Raw genomic sequence first — 24,412 nt, 5'->3', positions numbered from 1 at the left:
GGCTGGGGTCGGATGAGCAGGTGGAGGGGGTGGATTTTGAGAGCAGGCAGGAGATTTCTTGAGATACTGCTGGGTAAGGTGGGAGAGTTGAAGGAGGGGCAGGAGAAGGGAGGGACTGGAGAGGAGCAGGGGAAATTTGAGAGATCATGCCATAATATAAGATGGAGAAAGTTGATGGGGACCCTTAAAGCCAGTGGTAAGGCATTTTTACTTGAGAGTGGAGAGACATGATTCATTCATTCAGTGGTATTTATCAGGCACCAAGTGTGTTCAGAGCACTGAACTAGGCTATTGGGAGAATGCAATAAGGCCCATTCCCTGTCATAAAAGTGTTCATCAGTGAATGGGGTAAACAGGCAGACATAAATGGTATGCATACAATGGGAGCAAGAATTGGTTCTTGAAAACTGCCCCTCAAAATGGAACTGATTTTTCTCTCAGGCATAATATTATAAGATGGGGGATTGGTTCCTGAACCAAGGGCAAATACCCTATTTTTACCACAGTTACTCAGAATAAAGAGTGATATAACTACATTAATGTGATACTATTGAAAGTGGTAATCACAGTGGCTCAATCACATGGGAAGTTTTAAAAAGGAAAAAAGTATAGAAAGTCTAGTTCTGTACAGTGTCCATTACTGTTGTACTCTACCAAGGGCTTAGTACCATGCCCTGCAATCAATCAATCAATCGTATTTATTGAGCACTTACTGTGTGCAGAGCACTGTACTAAGCGCTTGGGAAGTACAAGTTGGCAACATATAGAGACAGTCCCTACCCAACAGTGGGCTCACAGTCTAGAAGGGGGAGATAGAGAACAAAACCAAACATATTAACAAAATAAAATAAATAGAATAGATATGTACAAGTAAAATAAATAAATGAGTAATAAATATGTACAAACATACATATATACAGGTGCTGTGGGGAAGGGAAGGAGGTAAGATGGGGGGATGGAGAGGGGGACGAGGGGGAGCGGAAGGAAGGGGCTCAGTCTGGGAAGGCCTCCTGGAGGAGGTGAGCTCTCAGTAGGGCCTTGAAGGAAGGAAGAGAGCTAGCTTGGCGAATGTGGGGAGGCAGGGCATTCCAGGCCGGGGGATGACGTGGGCCGGGGGTCGATGGCGGGACAGGTGAGAACGAGGCACGGTGAGGAGATTAGTGGCAGAGGAGCGGAGGGTGCGGGCTGGGCTGTAGAAGGAGAGAAGGGAGGTGAGGTAGGAGGGGGCGAGGTGATGGACAGCCTTGAAGCCGAGGGTGAGGAGTTTCTGCCTGATGCGCAGATTGGTTGGTAGCCACTGGAGATTTTTGAGGAGGGGAGTAACATGCCCAGATCATTTCTGGACAAAGACAATCCGGTCAGCAGCATGAAGTATGGATTGAAGTGGGGAGAGACACGAGGATGGGAGATCAGAGAGAAGGCTGATGCAGTAGTCCAGACGGGATAGGATGAGAGCTTGAATGAGCAGGGTAGCGGTTTGGATGGAGAGGAAAAGGCGGATCTCGGCAATGTTGCAGAGCTGAGACTGGCAGGTTTTGGTGACGGCTTGGATGTGAGGGGTGAGTGAGAGAGCAGAGTCGAGGATTACACCAAGGTTGCAGGCTTGTGAGACGGGAAGGATGGTAGTGCTGTCAACAGTGATGTGAAAGTCAGGGAGAGGGCAGGGTTTGGGAGGGAAGACAAGGAGTTCAGTCTTGGACATGTTGAGTTTTAGGTGGCGGCAGACATCCAGATGGATATGTCCTGAAGGCAGGAGGAGATGCGAGCCTGAAGGGAGGGGGAGAGAGCAGGGGCAGAGATGTAGATCTGGGTGTCATCAGCGTAGAGATGATAGCTGAAGCTGTGGGAGCGAATGAGGTCACCAAGGGAGTGACTGTAGATCGAGAACAGAAGGGGACCAAGAACTGAACCTTGGGGAACCCCCACAGTAAGGGGATGGGAGGGGGAGGAGGAGTCTGCAAAAGAGACTGAGAATGAACAACCGGAGAGATAAGAGGAGAACCGGGAGAGGATGGAGTCTGTGAAGCCAAGGTTGGATAGCGTGTTGAGGAGAAGGGGGTGGTCCACAGTGTTGAAGGCAGCTGAGAGGTCGAGGAGGATTAGGATAGAGTATGAGCCGTTGGATTTGGCAAGCAGGGCCTGCACAGAGTAAGCACTCACTAAATACTTTAAATGATTTAGAATGTGTGTTTAGCTTCTGTCATACTTTCCTAGGTGCTTAGTGCAATGTTTTGAATTCAGTAGGGGCTCAAATACCATCAACAGATTTATAGAATTTAGTGACAGAATGAATGCAGCAAGAGAGAGACAGATGGGGCAGTGTGGACTAGTGGATAAAACACAGGACTGAGAGTCAGGAAACTTGGGCTCTAATCCAGCTCTGCCACTTGTCTGCTGTGTCCTTGCACAAATCACTTATTTTCTCTGTGCAACAATGTCCTCATCTTTAAAATTAATGGTATTTATTGCATGCTTACTCTGGGCACAAGTACTGTACTAAGTGCTTGTGAAAGTTCAAAAATGGAAAAATACGGCTCTTCTCCCTACCCCTTAGACTGAGCCAATCTGATTATCCTTTACCTACCCTAGTGCTTAAGACATTGCTTGGCACCTAGTAAGTGCAATGTTATTATTATTGTTTGAGCCAAGTCAGAGATGACACCAAAGTTGGAGAGCTTCTGAGCCAGGAAAGGTTTATGGAGCAACTTGCGATGCAAATTTAGAAGTCATGGCTGAGTTTAGAAAAAGAGATAAGCAAAGCTAATTTGGGAGAAGACTTCACTTTGAGTAGAAAACTGAATGGCTGTCATAGGTTAACTTTCTGAAGCCACATTCTCTGATGAAATAAGGTGAACTATAATTTTGCATAATGAGTTAATGGGATTTTTGAGGAGTCTCTTTTTTACACTTATGTCAATTTAATGCAATGACCCAAATATTGACAGACCAGATCTAACAGGAAACCCGGAATTAATAGGGTTTTTAAGCATGTGGATTCTCAACCATACTATGGTAGTTATTGGAAATTGTCTTCTAATGCTCATATTCATTCATTCATTCAATCGTATTTATTGAGCGCATACTGTGTGCAGAGCACTGTACTAAGCACTTGGGAAGTACAAGTTGGCAACATATAGAGATGGTCCCTACCCAACAATGGGTCATAAACTCTCAAGCTCTTAATAGAGTGCTGTGCACACAGGTGCTCAATAAATACTATTGATTGAATGAAGGATTGCAAGAGAGCACGCATTCAAAGTGATGGTCTTCTGCTCTGAGTGTAAAGTCCTTGTGGGTGGGGAAAAATGTCTCATGCTCTTACTGTATTCTTCTCAAGTGTTTAGTGCATTGAACCAAGTTCTAGAGTTGATTATAGTTGTAACACTTTGTGCTTGAGCAAGCAATGCAAATATTTTTTTTTTTTGAGCACACAGTACTCACAGCTGGAGTGACTGTGGCAAGTAGTGTCGATATTGTGATGTAGTCCTTTTAACCAGCTGGGTTGTTTCTGTCATGGCAGCAGCCACAGACACGGTTTGTGCCACTGGAGTTGAGTTGTTTTTATGGCTGCAGAGGTTATGCAGCCATGGATCTTGGTCCTAAAGTGACAGCGTTTGTGTGCTTTCACAAGGGACCCCAGACCACAGCAGCTCAGGCTTGGATCCACGAGGCTGTCCGAGGGGATTAGGCATGGGGGAGGCAAGTGGACAACTCTTTCTTTCAGGACTTCAGGGTTGGGATGAGAGAAACACTTGTGACCCCAGTGGACCTAAAGACTGGTAATGGTGACAATATTCTCCTCCCATTGGCAGGGGGCATGAGGTGGGACTGCCATCTTATTCTCCAGTTCTATCCTTGACCCCCTCCAATCTGGCTTCACAGTAACTGCCCTTTCAAAGGTTACCAGTGATCTTCTTGCCAAATTCGCATCAAACAGAAGCTGCTTACCATTGGCTTTAAAGGACTTGATCACCTTGCGCCCTCCTGTCTTACCTTGCTGATTTCTACTACATCCCAGCATGCTCACTTTGCTTCTCTAACACCAAACTACTCTCACTGTACCCAGATCTCATCAATCTTGCCACCAATCCCCTCGCCCATGTCCTGCCTCTGTCAGGTATGAAGCAGGAGGAAGTTCCAGGTCAGATGACCACTCTCCCCACCTTTAACTCCTTATTAAAATCACACCCTCTCCAAGAAGCCTTTCCCGACCAAGCTCTCATTTCCATTAATTCCCTCCCCCTTCCGAGTCACCCTTGCACTTGGATTTGTACTCTTCACCCACCCCACCCTCAGCCCCAGAGCACTTATGTGCATATCTGTAACTTATTTTAATGCTGCCTTCCCCTCTAGACTGTAAACTCCTTATGGGCAGGAAACATGTCTTCCAATTCTGTTTTATTGGACTCTCCCAAGCTCTTGGTTCAGTCTGCCCACAGTGAGCACTCAATAGATGCGGTTGATTTCTCTCCTCCCCTTCTGACTGGGAGTGGCAAGGAATAGGGTAACTCACTATTGTTGCCCACCTGGCCTAAAAAGTTAATAGCTTTGCCCCCTGGTACTAGCCACGTGGATCCCCTTTATTACCACGGAGCCAGCACCTATGAACCTGTGACTAGTTTCACCCTCTCATACACCCATCAGGTCTCTATTTTACCCTTGCTTTCTGCAGGAGTGGGACGAGGGTGACCAAAAGTTTTCAGGCATGAGGACCGATGTGCCAGGTAGCCCAGCAAAGAGAGGATAGCAGTAGCAAAGTAAATCTGTGTGTGTGATAATTCTGCTTATTATAAATCCCCAGTGAGGCTAAAGTTTCAGTAGTTAATCCTTAACTGCTTTTCTGTCTGTAAAGTGGAAGTGAAATTAGACACTTCCTTATCTCACAGGTGTTCTCCTGAGGAATAAAGTGACTGGGAGTGTGAGTACTGTGGGAAGACTAGGGCAAGTAACACTTTTTTTGCCAACATAGTTTCTATCTTCAAGGTTGCTTTACTGACTGTGAGATAAGGGGAAAATATCATCAAGAATAGGGAGGGGAGTTTCTCCTTATCCCAGTAAATATGATAGTTGAAGTTGATCTCAATCGCATAGAGAAAAGAATGATACATATATGGGGGAGGAGGGGACTATCCCATCTCTTCTCATGGCTCCTTGCATGGTTAGTCTGGGAATGAAAAATGCTTTTCCTTTCTTATGGTTCAGAAACCTAACAGCCCACAGTGGAAAATTAATTCACAACATAGTGAAAGATGTTGTAATGTTGGGTTGATCAGTTTCATTTTACCATTTTTATGAAGGACAGGTGTTGGTCAACATTAGAGCTGGATTTGTCAGTTATTTTCTGCCCGCCCCTCTTTTTAGGTGCTTTTTTTTGTTGTAAAGTATCCTGAATGCAACCACTCATCTTCCTGGTTTTTCAAAATATATTGAAGCTTGCATAGGGCAGGTTATATTGGAGAGAGTGTGCATGGTATGTTTTTATGCTGATAAATTCTTCTCCTGTTGGTTTCGAACATTATTGCACCTGAGGTTTTAGTTACGGGCATTGTTATTAACCAGTCAAATTATAGAGGCATTTCAAAGGGTTAATTGTGCATTCACTTAAAATTAGGCTTTCTGATCTCTGTGTGTGTGTGTGTGTGTGTGTGTGTGTGTGTATAAGTGGGAACCAGTTATGGTAAAATGTAACTAGCTCTGAGTTTGTTTTTAATAAAAATGGAAGGCATTCAGAAGTTAGTTTCATTTAGTCACCTTTTTCTCAAGTTGTTTTAGGGGTAGTTAATCAAGATAAATGAAATCATTGAGTCGAATGTAAATCATTCTTATTTTTCTCGTGTGTTTTTCCCTTGGTAGTTTAGGCAGTGATGGATTAGAATTAGGCTGCAGCATAGATTGGGAAAAATCTCCCAGCATCCTCTCCCTGCAGAGGCTTCGGCTAGCAGCAGTGACTCTAGCTGCCACTTAACTGACATTAAAAAAATATTTTAAGGAGAGCTCCTTTAATTCCTGCTGCTGCCTTCTGAACTTCCTTTTTGTTTAATGAGGTCTAATGGGTACCAAGGACAAAGTACAAATTGAGTGTTCTGTCTCTTGCTGGGCTTTTTTTTTTTTTTTGGTTTTTTTTTTGGTCTGATACAACAGAAAGAAAGAGACTTACCTGCATAGTGGGATTGTATTCATTCCTTTAAAGTTACTGCTGCTTTGAATCGGTAAGTATATTGTATCTATTTAGTAGTTCTTGAGATCATTAATACACTATGCTTATTAAATCTGTGAATATTTAAGGAGCACTCTTGTTTAAAAAAAAAAGGTAGAATTTAATTTTAAACCTGCAGTTTTAGGTAGCATTGTTTTTTCTTGTGGATTTACAGACAGATGCGCTGTATAAAGATAATGATTATTTCTGCCTCCGTACTTTGCAGGGATGGGCATTAGGTCTGAGGAAACATCTCCTGCTGATGTCCATTATTAATCATTTAGAATGCTGTGGCTAGTTTACAGAATACTGCAAGGTTTCTGGGGTGCTTATATTGCGACTTTTACCATGTAGCAACAGAATTATGTTTATTGTTTACTGTGCCTCAGTGCTTTTTACCATTAAGCTTTTCTAATTTTCCTTTAGAACGATTAAAGCATTAATTTTTTTAAAAAAACAAGCCAAAGTGATGCATTATTAGATAATAGAGAGAATTACTAGCAATGGACCTTAATCTCTAGATATACAGTGCTGCAGTAGCTGCACTCTTTGCGCAGATTGCGGTAAATTGTAGTTACCAAAAGTGGTTATTGCATGACCACTCTGTTCTAATTATATCTTTGGAGCAGAGCCAATTTTTGTATGACGCAGTCTTATCCTCATAAACATCTGGCCTGGTTCATTGTGTCCTGATTTATGGTGTCCTACTTGCTCACATAAAATTAATTTAACTATATCCTGTCTAAATTTTTGTTAATGATAGTTGTCAGATCAGAGCCTGCCGTTTCCTCTTTGTCAGTACTCTTGACCAGGAATTTTTTTAAAAAGATGGTTTTATCTTCTGAATAGTATGTTGATCCTCCATTTCTATGATAGACAGGAAAATACATTCTGTTGATCTTTGTTTTAAGGTATTTGTTCAAACTGCTTAAAAGTTTTTTTATATGATTTTTGGATTTTTGAGGGAATTAGTATTTTTCTCTTCCTGTAGTATAAAATTGAATGATTTTTTTTGTTGCTACTCGTAGAGCAAAATTTGCAGTTTAATTTTTTTTTCTTTGACCTGTGGTCATTTTGAAATGTAGCCACTTTGATTTTAACCATCAAGAACCCTCTTCTGAAGAGCTGTTCCCATTCCCATTTCTACTTCCAGGTTTTCTCTGCTGCTCTGATCATTTTTCTAAAATGCTATTCTGCACAGGTCTTTCCACTCCTCCAAAACCTGCGGGTTACTTGTTCTCTATTTTACGAAGCAGAAAATCCTGGCCATTGGCTTTTAGGCACCCCATTAGCTCTTTTCCCACCCCCCCACCCTACTTAAATCTCTTCTCCCACTGCATCCCAGAACTCAGACTTCATTCCTTTTGAGCTAACCATCTCACTTACGCTCCACACACATTTAAGTGCTCAGAAAATTTCACTGATTGATATTCATTGTTCTCAATCTCTCCCACCTCTGACCCGTGGCTCATACCCACCCCTTTCCTCCAGCCTGGAGTCCCTCCCCTTCAGATTTTGCTAGATCACAGCTCTCTCCATCTTCAAAGCCCTCCTGAAATGCCACCACCTCCAAGAGGCCTTCCCCTATTTTTCTTCTCTCAACTACAGCTCAGCACTTATGCATTCATAACTACCTGAAGCCCTGTGGTGTGTGTGTGTATATATATCTCTCTCAACATATTCTTTTTAAGCACTTCTCAGTGTACCAATCTTTCTATTCTCCTGTTCTTCCTAGCTGTCATTTTTGTATCTGCCTCTCCCATTACACTGTTAGCTCCTTGAGAGCAGGGATCATGCCTTCAATCAGTCAGTTGCATTTGAGCGCTTACTGTGTGCAGACCACTGTACTAAGCACTTAGAATACAATACAACAGAGTTGGTAGACACGTTCCCTGCCCGCAACAAGCTTACAGTGTAGAGTGGGAGACAACCATTAATATAAATCAATAAATTATTGGTTTGTACATAACTGCTGTGGGGCTGAGGGGGGAGTAAATGGTGTAAAATCAAGTGCAGTGCAGAAGGGAGTGGGAGAAGAGGAAAGGAGGCCTTAGAAGGTCTCTTGGAGGAGATATGCTTTCAATAAGGCTTTGAAGATAAGGAGAGTGATCATCTGTCAGATATGAAGAAGAGGGAGGGCGTTTTAGGCAAGATGCAGGATGTGAGCGAGAGGTTGGTAGGGAGATAAATGAGATCGAGGTAGAGTAGGTTGGCATTTTGTTTTGTTGTCCGTCTCCCCACTTCTAGACTGTGAGCCCATTGTTGGGTAGGGATTGTTTCTATTTGTTGCCAAATTGTACTTTCCAAGCACTTAGTACAGTGTTCTGCACAAAGTAAGCACTCAATAAATACGATTGAATGAATGAATTAGAGGGGTGAAGTGTGCGGGTTGGGTTGTAGTAGGAGAGCAGTGAAGTAAAGGTAGGTGGGGGCAAAACCGATGGTTAAAGCCGATGGTAAGATGTGAAGGGAGGTGGGCAACCCCCGGAGGTTGTTGAGGAGTGGGGAAGCATGGACTGAATGGTTTTGTGGAAAAATGAAGTGTAGGCTGGAGTGGGGAGAGACAGGAGGCAGGGCGGTCAGCAAGGAGGCTGATGCAGGAGTCAAGGCAGGACAGGAGAAGCATTTGGATTAACGTGTTAGGAGTATGGGTGGAGAGGGAAGGGTGGATTTCATGAAGGATGAACCCACAGGATTTTGTGACATATTGAATATGTGTATTGAGTGAGAGAAATGAGTAAAGGATAATGCCAAGGTTATAGTCTTGTTTGACATGGAGGATGATGGTTCTTTCTACAGGGATGGGGAAGACAGGGTTTGGATGGGAAAATAAATTCTGTTACGGACAGGTTAAATTTGAAGTTTACTGTGGCGAAGCACCATGGCCTAGTGGATAGAGCAGGGACTGAGAGTCAGAAGGACCTGGGTTCTAATTCCAGCTCCACCAGTTGTCTGCTGTGTGACCTTTGGCAAGTCACTTCATTTCTCTGTGCTCCAATTATCTCATCTTTAAAAGGGGGGTTAAAACTGTGAGCCCCACGTGGAACAGGGACTGTATCCAACTTGACTAAGTTGTATCTACCCCAGTGCTTAGAGCAGTGCCTGGCACATAGTAAACGCTTAACAAATACCATTTAAAAATAAATTGTTGGCAGGACATACAAGTAGAGGTGGTCTGAAGTCAGGAGGAAATTCTAGACTACAGAGGAGAGAGATCAGGGCTGGAGATGTAAATTTGGGAGTCATCTGCATAGAGGTGGTAATTAAAGCCATGGGAGCAAATGAGTTCTCCAAGGGAGTGGGTGTCGATGGAGAATAGAACGGGACCCAGAACTGAGCCTCGAGGGACTCCCATAGTGGGGGCGAGGCGTAGGAGGAGCCCATGAAAGAGGCTGAGAATGAGTGACCAAAGAGGTAGGAGAACCAGGAGAGGATGGTGTCAGTGAAGCCAAGGTTGGTGAAGGGGGTGGTCGACAGTGTCAAAGGCAGCTGAGACATCAGGGAGGATTAGAATGGAGTAGAGGCCACTGGATTTGGCAAGGAGGAGGAGATCGGTGACCTTTGAGAGGGCAGTTTCAGTGGTGTAAAGGGATGGAAGCCAGATTGCAGGGGGTCAAGGAGAGAATTGGAGAAGAGGAAGCAGGCAAGACACAGTCCCTGTGCCACATGGAACTCACAGTCTGAGTAGGAGGGAGTAGGATTTAATCCCCATTTTACAAATGAGGAAATTGAGACACAAAAGTTGTGATTTTGTTGTCTGTCTTCCCCCTCTAGACTGTGAGCCCGTTGTTGGGTAGGGACCATCTCTATATGTTGCTGACTTGTACTTCCCAAGCGCTTAGTACAGTGCTCTGCACACAGCGCTCAATAAATACGATTGAATGAATGAATGAATAAGTACGACTGAATGAATGAATGATTTGCCCAAGTTTACACAGCAGATAAGGGGTAGAGCCTGTATTAGAACCCAGGGCTTAGTACAATGCTTGGCACACAACAAGCATTCAAGTACAATTTACCATTTTAATAGGAAGGGTAATCTTTCTAGTGTATACCTCCCAGAGCTTTGGAGTACCTTGGTTAAGGTCACCATATACTTCTCTAAAAATTCATAGCCCTTGAGTCATTTCTAAGTTAATTTCTTTTATAGAGGTCATTTCATGGAATGAATTACCAATGAAGTGAGAACTAAGAAAATCCCTTTGGTCACTTCAGAGACCTCCAGTGGTTAAAGCAGCAATAAGGTAGACATTAAACAAGAAGATTGGTGTTGAGTTCTCATCTATTTCGTCACCAAATCCTCTTATTTCTCCTTGAATAATGTCTCTCAGCATCCAGCCCTTCTTCAACTGCTGAACTGCTTCCTTGGTCTGGAGCCTAATTATCACCAATGTGACCTTAATCAATGTCAAGGTTGAAAACAGGCCAAATTCCTCTCTCTTGCAAACCCCTAGTGTATGAGAGAGTTCCAAGTGCATTTGGGCCTGTAACATACTATCTTGTTATTTTCGGCATTGGGGGAGTATTGTGATGTAAAAAGGTAAATATGTGCCACCCAAAACTTTGAGGAAAGGCATTAAGAAAGGTGTAATAAAAGTCAAATTCCAAAGGAGTAACTGATGCTCACTGAAAATGTGGAGGAAGAAGAGGGGGATCATGATGAGCAATTAAAAAAACCAAAAATATTAGTTGCCTGTGTATTCATTTGCTGTGGGTGCATTGTAAAAGATGGGGGGAATAATATAGCTGTGTTTTTGTACCTTCCATTTGCTGGTCCCTGTCGGACACACTTTCTTTGCAACTCTTCATGGTGGTTCTGTAAGTCACTGTCATTGTCCTTAAGGAAGTTACAGTATCACAGTTGTTTGAATTATCCTCATCTGACTCTCCCTGAGCACAAATTGACATTACACATTTCATTCTGTTGAACACACGTTGTTTCCATCTCTGGCCAAAGTGTTTCATCATTAGATCCACTCAGCATATCTTTTGGTCTCTTGAGTATCTGTTTATGGTCTCTGGGTACCCAGTGTGTGAGATGACTTGTCCATCTGTTATCCTGACATTGAGCCATGTGACCAGCCCATCTGTGCTTAGTTTCTTAAATTGCCTTTACTTGCCACCCCAGTGCATTGCCGTGGTTCTTTGATACATAATTTTATAAGAATATCCTGCCCATTCATCATACTGTCACTCTGTATGTTACTTGTGGCTTATATATTCATTCATTCACTCGTATATATTATAGTGTGCATAATGTTGGAGTTGAAAAGTTCTCCTCTTCTTTTTTTTTTTTTTTAACAGCTGCTCACCCAGTAAATGAAACTGGGGTTCTCTTTGTAGAAAGTTCAGATTGCTATTGTTTTTCCATTTCATTCACCATTAATTCACCATTGCAGTCACCATGAGAAGCAGCATGGTGTAGTGGGTAGAGCACAGGCCTGGGAGCCAGGATGTGGGTTCTAATCCTGGCTCTGCCGCTTGTCTGCTGTGTGACCTTGAGAAAGCCACTTTACTTCTCTGGGCCTCAGTTACCTCATCTGTCAAATGGGGATTGAGACTGTAAGCCTCATGTGGGACAGGGACTGTGTCCAATCCGATTTGCTTGTATCCACCCCAGCACTTAGTACAGTGCCTGGCATATAGTAAGCGCTCAACAAATACTATTATTCTTCTTATTAAATAATAATGATGGCATTTTGTTAAGCGCTTACTATGTGCAAAGCACTGTTCTAAGCGCTGGATGTGCTTCCATGATTCAGCATCTGCCTCAGGTTTGTGTAGATGACTGTCTGATTCCTCCTCAGCTTGTAGATACTCATTTCAAGCCTATCTTTGCATGATTTCAGGTACTAAATAATGAAAAAGGACAAAGACAAACATGGAGATCAGAAACAAATAATAAAAGCTTTTGTTAAGCAGCACTTTACTAATCAGAAAACTGTAGCTACTAGCATGGGAAGCAGCATGGCACAGTGGATAGAGCACATGTCTGGGAGTCAGAAGGTCATGGGTTTTAATCCCGGCTCTGCCACTTGTCTGCTGTGTAGCCTTGGGCAAGTCACTTCACTTCTCTGTGACTGTTACCTCATTCCTAAAATGGGGATTAAGATTGTGAGCCCCATATGGTACAGGGACTTTGTCCAATCAATCGTATTAATTGAGCACTTACTGTGTGCAGAGCACTGTACTAAGCGCTTGGGAAGTACAAGTTGGCAACATATAGAGACAGTCCCTACCCAACAGTGGGCTCACAGTCTAGAAGGGGGAGACAGAGAACAAAACCAAACATATTAACAAAATAAAATAAATAGAATAGATATGTACAAGTTAAATAAATAGAGTAATAAATATGTACAAACATATATACGTATATACCGATGCTGAGGGGAAGGGAAGGAGGTAAGACGGGGGGGATGGGGGGGGGGAAGAGGAGGAGAGGAAGGAAGGGGCTCAGTCTGGGAAGGCCTCCTGGAGGAGGTGAGCTCTCAGTAGAGCCTTGAAGGGAGGAAGAGAGCTAGCTTGGCGGATGTGGGGAGGGAGGACATTCCAGGCCAGGGGGATGACGTGGGCCGGTGGTCGACAGCGGGACAGGCGAGAATGAGGCATGGTGAGGAGATTAGCGGCAGAGGAGCGGAGGGTGCGGGGTGGGCTGTAGAAGGAGAGAAGGGAGGTGAGGTAGGAGGGGGCGAGGTGATGGAGAGCCTTGAAGCTGAGGTTGAGGAGTTTCTGCCTGATGCGCAGGTTGATTGGTAGCCACTGGAGATTTTTGAGGAGGGGAGTAACATGCCCAGAGCGTTTCTGGACAAAGACAATCCGGGCAGCGGCGTGAAGTATGGATTGAAGTGGGGAGAGACACGAGGATGGGAGATCAGAGAGGAGGCTGATGCAGTAGTCCAGACGGGATGGGATGAGAGCTTAAACGAGCAGGGTAGCGGTTTGGATGGAGAGGAAAGGGCAGATCTTGGCAATGTTGCGGAGCTGAGACTGGCTGGTTTTGGTGATGGCTTGGATGTGAGGGGTGAATGAGAGAGCGGAGTCGAGGATGACACCAAGGTTGTGGGCTTGTGAGACAGGAAGGATGGTAGTGCCGTCAACAGAGATGGGAAAGTCAGGGAGAGGGCGGGGTTTGGGAGGGAGGACAAGGAGTTCAGTCTTGGATATGTTGAGTTTTAGGTGGTGGGCAGACATCCAGATGGAGATGTCCTGAAGACAGGAGGAGATGCGAGCCTGAAGGGAGGGGAAGAGAGCAGGGGCAGAGATGTAGATTTGGGTGTCGTCAGCGTAGAGATGATAGTTGAAGCCGTGGGAGCGAATGAGGTCACCAAGGGAGTGAGTGTATATTGAGAACAGAAGGGGACCGAGAACTGAACCTTGGGGAACCCCCACAGTAAGGGGATGGGAGGGGGAGGAGGAGCCTGCAAAAGAGACTGAGAATGAATGACCGGAGAGATAAGAGGAGAACCAGGAGAGGACGGAGTCTGTGAAGCCAAGGTTGGATAACGTGTTAAGGAGAAGGGGGTGGTCCACAGTGTCGAAGGCAGCTGAGAGGTCGAGGAGGATTAGGATAGAGTATGGGCCGTTGGATTTGGCAAGCAGGAGGTCCTTGGTGACCTTTGAGAGGGCAGTTTCCGTGGAATGTAGGGGATGGAAACCAGACTGGAGGGGGTCGAGGAGAGAGTTGTTGTTGAGGAATTCGAGGCAGCCCGTGTAGACAACTCGTTCAAGGAGTTTGGAAAGGAATGGTAGGAGGGAGATGGGGCGATAACTAGAAGACGATGTGGGATCAAGAGAGGGTTTTTTTAGGATGGGAGAGACATGGGCATGTTTGAAGGCAGAGGGGATGGAACCAGTGGAGAGTGAACGGTTGAAGATGGAAGTTAAGGAGGGGAGAAGGGATGGAGCAAGAGATTTCATGAGATGAGAGGGAATGGGGTCAGAAGCACAGGTGGCCGGAGTAGCTCCAACCCAGTTTGCTTGTATCCACCCCAGTGCTTAGTACAGTGCCTGGCACATAGTAAGCACTTAACAATTACCGTTATTATTATTCCCCATTTCACAAGCAGTTTAGGTGATTGATCCCTAGCGGGGAATACCTGCACCCATCCAGAGTTTACAAATGACCAGAATATGTCCCAGACCTCTGCCATGGTAGGTTTGGGGTTGGTAAATAAAAACGAGCTTTCCTCATAAAACCTCTTGCAGGCCAGGCAGCTTTGGGTAGGCGAACAGTGAGGCTGCTAATCAGTCAATCAGTTGTTCTTATTGAGCACTTTCTGTGTGCAGAGTGCTGTACTGAGCACGTGGGAGAGTACAATACAACAGTCAGTACACAGGTTCAGTACAGTACAAGTCACTACACATGTTCTCTGCCCACAAGGAGCTTACAGTCTAGAGGAGGAGGCAGACATTTAATATAAATGAATTACAGGTATGTACATAAGTGCTGTGGGGGGAGTAAAGGGTATACATCCAAGTGCAAGGGTAATGCAGAAGACAAGAGTAGAAGAATAAAGCTTCTAATGCCAACCTTCTCACTGTACCTCAGTCTCATCTATCTCACCACCGACCTTGCCCATGTCCTGCCTCTGGCCAGGAATGCCCTCCTTCTTGATATCCTAAAGACAATTACTCTCCCCACCTTCAAAGCACACATGTCCTCCAAGAGGACTTCCCTGACTCAACTCTCTTTTCCTCTTCTCCCACTCTTTTGTGTTGTCCTGTGTTGCCCTTTATATCACCCTGCACCCAGCTCCACAGCAATTATGTACATATCTGTCATTTTTTTAATATTAATGTTGGTCTTCCCCTCAGACTGTAAGCTTGTTGTGGGACAGGAACGTGTCTGTTATTGTATTCTCCCCAGTGCTTAGTACAGTGCTGAAGGCCCTCGGAAGAGAGGGAGAGATCAGACCATTGCCCTGCCCCTCTCCGCCCTACCCCTGACTGCAGAGGGAAGGGAATTGGGAGTGGGAAGGGGGGGAGAGAGAAAGAGTGTATCTGTGTCTTGGGGGGTGGCACAGGGTTGGTTTTTGCTAATCAGATTAGCAAGCAGCTTCAGAGGTAGTGGTTGGGCAGGATTTCCTGGATCTGCACACTCTCTCCCCTCCGCCCAATCTCTGATTAAGCATGGCAGGATTTGAACCAACTGGGTTTTACAGAAACTGGATTAGCATTGATGTGGCCTTGATAGCTCTTCCTATCACCCAGGATAGCCCCCTCTGCTGAGGGGCTCTCTCTGGGACAGTTCAGACTCTTTAGCCTTGATGTAGGTTAACAAAAATATTTGACTTACAGACAGCATGCTGGAAAACAAAGTCTGTATTTTCTCCGAAGCTATAATTCATGTAAATACAGGCCCTCTGTCCCCTCCCCACCCATCTCTTGCCCCGATGACCTTGCTGGATATTTCATCAGCATTGAAACCATCAAGTGCAAACTCCCTAAAATCTCCCCAACACTTCCCCACTCCTGCTTCCCCTCCCCACATTGACTGTCATCCTTTCCTGCCATCACTGAAGAGATCTCTGCCTCCTTTGAAATCTGTTCCCTCCACTTGCTCTTCCAACCCCATCCCTTCACATCTTCTTAAAACACTTGCCCCCTCCCGTCTTCCCTCCGTGACCATCATCTTCAACCACTCACCCTCCAGTGTCTCCTTCCCCACTGCTTTCCAACATGCTTTGACCCCATGGCACCATCCAGTTATCACTCCATTTCTCTCTTACCAAACTCCTTGAATGAGTTGTTTGTACTTATTCCCTCCACTTCCTCTCTTCCAGTTCTCTCCTAGGCCTTCTGCAATCTTGTTTCCACCCCCTACACTTTATGGAAACTGTCCTCTCCGAGGTCACCAATGATCTCCTTGCCAAATCCAACAGGCTCTACTCCATCCTAAACCTTCTAGACCTCTCAGCTGCCTATGACACTGTGGACCACCCCCTTTCTCTTGGAAACACTATCTAACCTTGGCTTCATTAACACTTTCCTCTCCTGGTTCTCCTACTCTCTGGCTGCTTCTTCTCAGTCTCTTGTGGGCTCCTCCTCTTCCTTCCACACCCTAACCTGCCCCTTCTTACCTCACCTGCCTTTTCTCCTTCTACGTCCCAACCCACAAACTCCACTTCTCTGGTGCTGACTTTCCCACTGTGCCTCGTTCTTGCCTGTCCTGCCGTCGGCCCCTGGCCCACGTCCTACCTCTGGCCTGGAATGTCCCCCCTCCTCATTTCTACATTTCTCCCCCTTCAAAGCCCTACTGAAGCTCACCTCCTCCAAGAGGCCTTCCCAGACTAAGCCCCACTTTTCATTCATTCAGTTGTATTTATTGAGCACTTACTGTGTGCAGAGCACTGTACTAAGCGCTTGGGAAGTACAAGTTTTCCTCAGCTTCCCCTCCCTTCCCCATCACCCCGACTCGCTCCCTCTGCTCCACCCCCTTCTCCTCACTCCATAGCACTTGTGTGTGTATATATGTACATATCTATAATTCTGTTGATGCCTGTTTACTTGTTTTGATGTCTGTCTCCCCCCACTTCTAGACTGTAAGCCTGGTGGGCAGGGATTGTCTCACTTTATTGTTGAGTTGTACTTTCTAAGCGCTTAGTACAGTGCTCTGCACACAGTAAGTGCTCAGTAAATGATTGAATGAATGAATGAACTGTGGGAGTCCCTCAAGGTCCAGTTCCGAGTCCCTTTCTATTCTCCCCTTGGAGAACCCATTCACTCCCTAGCTTCAACTACCATTTCTGTGCACGATTCCCAAATCTACCTCTCCAGCCCCAACCTCTCCTTCTCTGCAGTCCCTCATTTCCTCCTGCTTTTAAGACCTTTCTACTTGTATGTCCTGCCAATATCTGAAACTTAACATATCTAAAGCAGAACTTCTCATCTTCCCACCCAAACCCTCTCCTCCTTCCAACTTTCCCAACACATCTCACCACAACCTTCACAACTCTGTAACCTTGGCATTATCCCCAACTCATCCCTCATTCAACCTAAATATCCAGCCAGTCACCAAATCCTAACCGTTCTACCTTCACATCATTTCTAGAAACCACCCTTTCCTTTCCATCCAAACTGCCACCATGCTGCTCCAAGCATTTGTCACATCCTTCCAACTATCACATCAGCCTCCTCACTGACCTCCCTGACTCCGGTCTCTCCCCCTCTCCAGGCTGTACTTCAGTCAGTTGAATTTATTGAGCACCTACTCTGTGCAGAGCACTGTATTAAGCTCATGGGAGAGTACAATATAATAATGCAACAGATATATTCTCGCACTCTGCTACCTAGGTCATTTTACTGAAAAATCATTGAGCACATATTTTCCCCACTTCTCAAGAACTTCCAGTTGTTGCCGAACCACCTCCACATCACAGACACTCCTTACCATTGGCTTTGACACTGTCAGCTCTCTCCCCTCCTATCTAACCTCACTCTTCTTCCACTACAACCCAATGGGCTCACTTCACCCCACAAACACCAACCTAGATTCATTCAATCGTATTTATTGAGCGCTTACTGTGTGCAGAGCACTGTACTAAGCGCTTGGGAAGTACAAGTTGGCAACATACAGAGACGGTCCCTACCCAACAGCAGGCTCACAGTCTAGAATGGGGAGACAGACAACAAAACAGAACATATTAACTAAATAAAATAATATGTACAAGTAAAATAAATAAAAAGTAATACGTACAAACATATATACATATATACAGATGCTGTGGGGAGGGGAAGGAGGTAAGGCGGGGGGGATGGGGATGGGGAAGAGGGGGAGAGGAAGGAGGGGGCTCAGTGATTTTTCCATGTGGACTTCTCAAGACACTATAGATGCTATACTTGGATCTTAATTCTATTACAGTTGACACCTTGCTTGGGTCCTCCCTCCTGTCTGATTCTCCCTCTCCCTTCATATCTGACAGGCCTGCCTATATCCTCCAACCCTCAAAATCCTACTAAAATCATGTGACCTCCAGGAAACCTTCCCTGACTATTCTTTCATCTCCCCCCAACCCTACTCTCCTTGTAGTGCACTTGAGTTCATCCCCTACTCTGTAATTAACTTTATTGTGTCTCCCCCACACGATTGTAAGCTCCTTGTGGGCAAGGATCACATCTGCCAGTTGTGTTGTACTCTGTGCTCCGCACACAGTAAACATTCAGTACATATCACTGATCAGAGTGACTTGGATCCAGTAGCAGTTGAGAATTCTAGCGTTTTCTTCTCTTCAACCCTGTAACTCAGCTTTGTGGAAACTTTGGCTGGATTTATCTAACCGGATGATGTTTAAAAGAATTTGCTAGTAACTAAATTTTCAGTGAGATACAATTACAATGAGCTTCGTTATTCAGATTTTGATGGGAGCAAGGCACATATCCTAATATTGTAGTGATTTGAGCGTGCTTTAGCACAATAGAACTGAAAGGCAAATTTTCATGCCCTTCAGATTATGGGAGAATGGGTTTCCTATCTAGGCAGAGTAATATTTAATTTTCTAAAAAAAAATGCTTGGTTTCAGTGAATTGTTACAACATTTTGAATTTTGCATGATAATATCCTCTCTTTCATCAAACATCAGGATGACTGGTGTGCCAAAGACTTGAACTTAGTTTTTCAGACTGGTATAGGGAATGTCTCGGTTGTGGGTGGAGTTGGTACAGAGGGAAATTTAATTTGTTGTTTTTATTAACATATTGGAATACACTGGTATCAGCCACCTTGCTGAACCTCAAGTGGCTCGGAAAGGGGTGTAATGTACTCAGTTCTGCCACGGGGCATGGTTTCACTACTGGTTTTGGCTAGAGTCTTGTAAGGCAGTTAGGGAATGTTCATCTGACAATACGAGTCTCTCTGGTTATGGCATATTGTGGTATTAAGGGAAATGGCTTGTGCGTATGATGTCTGAGCGGGTGAGTATATATGGCCCAGGGCTGCAGCCGGTATTGTTTGATATCGTACCCTAGGTTGCAGCCACCCCACTATATGATCATTCCAGGGATATAACCAAAATTGTGATGTCTTGCTGTACACGAAAGCCCACCTGTCCTAAAGGTACAGCCGAGGAGCAACCAATAATGAGTGGATTTTGGAGGAAGCTCTGCCTATGGTTTGCATCAGGATTTCGTGGCAAAGAAGAGGCCTCCGAGCAGATACTCAGAGAAGTTGCTGACCTGGGGAGGCACCTTCCCTTTGGAAATGAAATCTCTTGCAGAGGAAGTATTGTCCAACATGGATCTCATCGAACTTTGAAATTCCCAGGGCTTCACTGAAAGATACTGAAGCAGGTAAAGAAGAAAAATATGGTTTCCCTGCCACCAGCTAAAATCTTGGAACTAAAAAGCCTTGCACCTATTTTCAAGAAAGAAGAGGAACTAAATAAATGATTGAAGAAGGCTCTAATGGAGAGAGGAGTTCAGAGTTTCTCAGAAGGAGTTAGCTGGCTCTGAAGTGCTCTAAGGAGAAATGAAGGCTACTCTTCAACTTAAATTGGATACATTTTGTACTAAGATGGAAAAAGCTCTACTGCAGTTAGTAGAACAATTTTCTAGCAAAAATTAAACAGTAGTAATGTTTAACATTACAGTATAAAACATGGAAAGGACTCTTAGTTTTCCAGAGGTTCTGGAATGGATCCAAATTTTATACAACCTAGGTCTATGGGAAAATGTACCCCACGATACAGCCGTTTATAATATTGCCAATTTTTCAAGGAACATTAACCCCATTGATTTGGCAGGTATGCTCATACTCCAGTATGAGTTTTCCTTAGTGTGGGGTTTTGGCTAGAACACAGTTTTCACATTGTAGGAAAATGAGGTGCACTCATTTTCAATGTCTTCAGTTTCCCCGTGGACCTCTGGGACTCTGTGTCCCAGGAAAGGAATAGGGATGCCAACTTTTCACTTTGACCATGGTGGTGGGGCTTTGAGAGGACAGGAGAGGAAGAAATAGGAGGAAAAGGAGGCCAAGAGGTCTTGTCTTATGCTGTCTGATCGTCTCTGACCCATAGTGACTATGTGGACACATCTCTCCCGGAATGCCCCACGGCCATCTGCAGTCATTCTGGTAGTTTATCCATAGAGTTGTTTTTGGTAAAAAAAATACGGAAGTGGTTTACCATCACCGCCTTCTGCGCAGTAAACTTGAGTCTCCACTTTTTCTACTTTCTCTCATGCAGATGCAGCCCAGCGCAGGTAAGTTTTGACTTGTGGTAGCCTGCCTTCCGCTCTCTAGCCATTGTCCAAGCTAGGAATGGAATGGGTATGCCTCTGCCCATTCCCTGCTCACTCCATGGGGGATCCTAACTAGTGCCACGAGGACCTGCATCAGGTTTTTGGGAGTACCAGAAATGCAGCTCCAGGGTTTACATTGCTTTCTTCTGGCATGGAGTGAAGCCGCCGTCTCGGCTCCACCTCTGGACCTTTTTCAACACCAAGGGGCTGCAAGGGCTAGTGTGGCTAGCCATTCTGTCCAAAAAAGCTCTAGGGGCAATGACTCCCATACCCCTGTGCAGTGGGCGCCTATGCCAGGATCACATGCCCGAGAAGCAGTGTACTCTAGACTGTGAGCCCGTTGTTGGGTAGGGACCGTCTCCATATGTTGCCGATTTATACTTCCCAAGCGCTTAGTACAGTGCTCTGCACACAGTAAGGGCTCAATAAATACAATGGAATGAATGAACGAAAGACCACGGGCCTGGGAGAGGACCTGGATTCTAATCCTGGCTCTGTCATTTGTCTGTTGCATGACCTTCGGTAAGTCATTTTTCTCCGTGCCTCATTTCCCTTATTTGTAAAATGGGGAGTCAATCCCCGTTCTCCCTCCTACTTAGACTGTGAATCCTATGTCGGACCTGATTCTTGTATCTACCCCAGTGCTTGGCACATAGTAAGCACTTAAATACCACAGTTATTATTTCTGGACTGGCAACACCTCATGTTGTGCAGTTATCCTTCACCTGTAATTGGGGAATACAGAGAACCGTTCGAACCTGTCTTGAACCCTGGTCTCAGATTGATTATTGATTACGATTGATTATGTCTTGGTTGCTTGGTGGGAAAACTCAATGTGTTCTGTTGCTAGCTGCCCTTCTTTGGGTGAACTGTTTGGTGAATTGTTTAACTTGAAGTAGGTATATAAATCCCTGTCAGAGTGGTTCTTGAAAATTGGAACTGTGGGTGTAAAATACTTTGAGTTAAGGTCTTTTAGTGGATATCTGATTACTAATGATGCAGCTGTTTTGGTGGTTGATACATTGAACTTAGTAGATCTCCAAAAGTAGGTAAGGCCTCATCATCTCTCACTACAGGTATCTCTCTGAGGATGTCAGGAAGACTGGTAACTGCAAAGCCTCTCTCCTAGAGACACCCAGAGCCCACCTTACAGGATCTCCAGGTCCTGCTCCAGGAGGTGTCTCTGTGGCGTACCTCTGCTTCCCTCCGATTCCTCTCACCATGGAGGAGATAGCTACTCTTCCCTGGAGCTCCAGAATTTTCTTTTGGCCTTCGGGAAAAGCTTCACCAGGTAAGTCCATTAGAGTCCAGGGAAGATACGAAGAACGTATCATCCCTGCCCCTAATTTACCCTGAGAGAAACAGGACTCACATCTTGCATTCAGCAGCGTGTGGTGGAGGTGGGTTTTCCTTTCACACCAGGTCCTAATTTCTGTTTGGAAAGGGAAGCTTTCCATCTGGAAACCCAGCGGTTTGTTTTTTCCAGGCAATCTCCTGGTTCTGGGCTTCTGTCATAATTGTGGTTCTTTTGCTTCCCTCGAATGGACATGCCTCCGAGATGCTGTCGACCAAGAAAGCAGCAAGATGGTGGCAGCATCTTTTGATATCCACAAAGATTGTTTGGATTAAGATGATTCTGGCATTAAAAGGATATGCAAAACAAATGCATGAGCCACATCTAGCTTCTCATGGACATAATAAATGGGAGGCCTGTGATTGATATACAGATGAAGTTAAGGAACCTACTGAGCAGTGCTTAATGCCAAGGCTGAAGAGCTTTATACTGACTGCCACCAAACCAATGGTTTTTATTCTCCACTAAAGAAGCTATACTACCCTCTTCACACAAGCATAGCACTGCTCCACCTTCATTACAGACCAGTAGAGAATTCTGTGTAGGTGGCAACAACACTCCAGTGATATTAAACAATTCTCTTTAACATTGAAATCAACTCCCTAAGAAGCACAGAAAACCGGTCAAAATGCAGAGGAAGGACCCTTACTTCAAATTTTGTGGCAGTCACTAACTTATGCAAAGCTCTGAAGAATAGGAAAGCACCCGGATCTGATGGCATCCTGTAAAACTACACAAACAAGACAGGGATGTAATGCTTAAACATCTTGAGGGCTATTCCTCAGCACATGGAAGAATGCCACAGAACTTCAAAGACTTATTAGCAAGATCCTGGCCAGAGTCCTTTTGGCTAGGCTTCTGAAGAGTATAGTTCACCAAACATTCCTGCCATCTCAGTGTGGCTTCAGAAAAGACAGAGCATCACAGACGTTGTTGTATATGGCTAGAGGAAAAATCCAGGGAGTATCACCAAGACCTCTAACCCGTGTTCATAGATATGACAGAAACATTGGACACCATTAACAGGCCAGACTCTGGCAACATTGACTGCTCAATGTAGATCCTAAAGCTAGTCCACGGGGGTATGGTTGGTTAAGGCATACCATACTCAAGGTTGAGAAACAGCGTGGCTCAGTGGAAAGAGCACGGGCTTTGGAGTCGGAGGTTATGGGTTCAAATCCCGGCTCCGCCAGTTGTCAGCTGTGTGACTCTGGGCAAATCACTTAACTTCTCTGTGCCTCAGTTACCTCATCTGTAAAATGGCGATCAAGACTGTGAGCCCCCAGTGGGACAACCTGATCACCTTGTAACCTCCCCTGCGCTTAGAACAGGGCTTTGCACATAGTAAGCGCTTAATAAATGCCATCATTATTATTAGGACAAAGTTGAAGACACACTGACTTTATTGGAACTCTTCTTGAACCTCTTAATTTCGGACTTGCACGGATTTTTGTGGTAACAGATTCCATCATCAATCAATCGTATTTGAGCGCTTATTGTGGGTAGATTATGTGTACTTGTAATTATCATGTTACTTGTAATTCCATCACCTTCAAACTACAGTGGGTGCTCCTTTACCCTGATGTTGTGGAATTTGGGGAACTAAAGTTCCATGTTCACTGTTGTTTTTTTAAAAAAAGATGAGGGTTTAGAGGCAACGTGAATAAAGTTAAAAATTTTAATGATTTTTGTAAAGTGGAAGAGGCCTAGCCTGTTCAGCACTTTGTCATATAGAAACATCTCCATCTCCCTGACCATTTTTGTTGCCTTTCTACAGCTCTAATAATAGTGGATCATCAACAGTGAGGTCTCATATGCACCATTCACCAACATTGAGGCAATACCAGTCACAATGCAGTTATGCTAGGTGGACTTTAGAGGAGCCCGGACGATGGCTATGTATCCTGCTATAATAGCCCCTTTGAACTTTTGTAAGATGAGATTGTAAGAATTGTACTGGTCCTGTTAAAATTTGCTAGCAATACTTTTTTTCTAGTGACTAGAAGTGCAACTGAATCTGATTTTTCTTCTAGACAAGCTGATTAAAAAATTTGCACTGGTAAAAAAGAATTCTAGGTGGGTGTAACTACAGAAAGCAGGCATGTGTGATTTCCAAATGGCATCGATGTGAGAATTAATCTGCAGAACCTGGGAATGTAACCCAATGTAGCTCGAGAGAGTCATGGGCTAGTGCTTGCCCATACCTGTGTATAACTGGGCTTGTTTAGCCATATCGTCATCTAACCACAGAGTGTAGCCCCCCTCCAGTGCTACTTGTTGGGGGAGAGACACAGTTTTTGCCTTCAAGGAGTTTGCCACCTAGCACAACTAGCAGACGCAAATTACTTACATGTAGTGGGAGTAGGAGAATGAACAAAGATACAGTTGTTGGTAGCAGGAGTGTGGCAGCACAAATAGAAACACGAGTCAACATAAGTAGACGCAAAGGTTGTTCTAGAATGTAGAGGTCATAATAGAAAAGCCCTAGGTTAGATACAAGGTAATCAGGTTGGACACAGTCCCTATCCCACACGGGGCTCGCAGTCTAAATGGGAGGGAGAATAGGTATTTAGTGTTCATTTTACAGATGAGAAAACTGAGGCCCATTGAAGTGACTTGCTCAAGGTCAC

The 24,412-nt window shown here is 44.7% G+C and overlaps 1 protein-coding gene across 3 annotated transcripts in view; it reads left to right on the top strand.

Moving 5' to 3' along the window:
* TTC39B (tetratricopeptide repeat domain 39B) overlaps positions 1-24,412 on the top strand; it is a 131,598-nt gene that overhangs the window by 39,883 nt on the left and 67,303 nt on the right. Inside the window, exon 1 of one of the 3 annotated variants that reach the window (XM_038769405.1) lies at positions 21,577-21,719. The exons of the other annotated variants lie outside the window; for them this stretch is intronic. The gene's annotated coding sequence lies outside the window, so the exon portion shown is untranslated. Of the gene's footprint in view, positions 1-21,576; positions 21,720-24,412 lie in introns of those variants that run through there. 3 annotated transcript variants of the gene reach the window in all.

Source organism: Tachyglossus aculeatus, chromosome X4 (assembly GCF_015852505.1).
Source record: "Tachyglossus aculeatus isolate mTacAcu1 chromosome X4, mTacAcu1.pri, whole genome shotgun sequence".
NCBI lineage: Eukaryota > Metazoa > Chordata > Mammalia > Monotremata > Tachyglossidae > Tachyglossus > Tachyglossus aculeatus.
This window is presented reverse-complemented; position numbering and strand designations above follow the sequence as displayed.